The sequence below is a fragment of the Poecilia reticulata genome, linkage group LG11, assembly GCF_000633615.1.
Source record: "Poecilia reticulata strain Guanapo linkage group LG11, Guppy_female_1.0+MT, whole genome shotgun sequence".
NCBI lineage: Eukaryota > Metazoa > Chordata > Actinopteri > Cyprinodontiformes > Poeciliidae > Poecilia > Poecilia reticulata.
The window spans coordinates 19,750,474-19,752,435 of record NC_024341.1 but is presented as its reverse complement, the minus strand read 5'-3'; positions in this window follow the sequence as shown (position 1 = coordinate 19,752,435).

Genomic DNA, 1,962 nt, shown 5'->3' with positions numbered 1-1,962 from the left:
CCACTGCCCCTCCAACGACCACTGCCCCTCCAACGACCACAGCCCCTCCAATGACCACAGCCACTCCAACGACCACAGCCCCACCAACGACCACAGCCACTCCAACGACCACAGCCGCTCCAACAACCACAGCCGCACCAACGACCAGCACAACAGTATCTACTACCTCCTCGTCTGCCTTTCTGAACAAAGTCAGTCTCATGTCAGTCATAATGGCTTTGATGATTCACTGTCCTTATATATATGCTTAATCTGATTCTTGCTGCTCACACCATAAACTTATGTAGGGGATTTTGCTTAATTTATCCTGATATTTTTAACTGTATGATAGTTATTTATGGATTTTATGTATTTATATAGATATTCTTTCTGTTTATAACTATTGTCAGATATCTTATCAATTAATCAAATTTTATTTGTATGGCACATTTCAGCAACAAGGCATTACGAAGTGCTTTACATCATAACAAACACAATATATTAAAATATGTGAGGCTCATATGAGGCATATGAGCCTTTATGCTACATTTAAGTAATAAATTATTGCGGATGCATACCATGAGGTTTGTAACGTTCATTTAATTGCTTGCCATCATCAGTCAATGGAAATAAAGTAAAAAGAAAACAAAAAACATATTCACTTCAATTATTTCAGCTTATAAAATGTATTTCTCTCTATTAAAACTTAAATGATTTACTGTTCCCCCTTTTGAGGTGTTGGCTATATTCAACTCCTAACCAGAACAAATTAGATGTATCTAACCCTATTTCATTGTATATCCTTCCATTCATATGATTACTAGTTTTTCAAATGTACAGTCAACACCAACATCTTTTACAGCTGATTCAATAACAACTGCACTGTCTGGAGCAGCAACAGTCAACTATAGATATCAAACATGTTTTGTGCCAATAAGGAGAATTTAGTTTTTTTTCATCATTCAGTTTGAGACTGTTTGAGCTGAACCAGGATTTTATTTCTGGTGGGACGGTGAAGTTAGGTTTTTTGGGTGTCTTTGACAACAGAATGAAAATGGATGTTAAATTTGTGGAAAATGTTGTCAAGGGAAAGTTGTAATCCTAACAACTTGAGTTGGTTGAACCCTGAGAGATATGAGTAAAAACGGGCTGGGGGTGCTGTAATARCACTGATGGAAGAAAATCTCCTGAGAAGGACAGACTGATAGTGTCAAAGACTGCACTCAGTAGTAATAGAAGCAAAGCTCTTGAGTTGGCTTAAATGTGTACTGTGTCACAATTTTGTACTTCTGCCACAGAGAAAACCAGATCCTGAGTTTATATTTTAGCTTGGCCTTTCTTTGAGGAATTTAGTTGTTATCACTCTTCCTTGGTTTTATCTATACATCTTCTTAATTACAAAAAAAAAACATGCATGTTAAATCTTCTTGTGATTCTTGTGTTGACCAGCGATAGATTGGTCTTTTTTTTTTTAGGTACTTCACTAGTGACAATTTTTTTAATGAGTTTTATATTTCCAGAACAGCATTGGCAGAACGGACACAAGTACCACAAAAATAAGTAAAGTCGAATTTCCAAATTTGTTTAGCCTGGGCCTCGGGTGATGCGGTTCATGAGTGGAGAAGTATGTGTGAATTGGTTAGTGGATGAAATTTACTGGAGCAGAAGGAGGCGCACAGGGGTGCCTCTGTACCCTACCACCAGCCAATTGGCCGCTGGATATTGTGACCGATGATGAATGTTGCCATGAGAAAGATGGTTTTATAAAATGCATTACAAAAACCAGCGTGACTTGTAAAACCATATATGCGGCAACGCGTTAATCACCATCTACAAAAACAAACTAAAAAAATCATTTTGCACCACTTAGGAAGTTTTCATAAAATAAATTGGCCATTTTCAGGTGTCTGTGAAATCCAATTGAAATAGGTGTGTTCGATTATGGTCACATGGGGCTCCTTCGACCAACGACTTTAGTTTGAA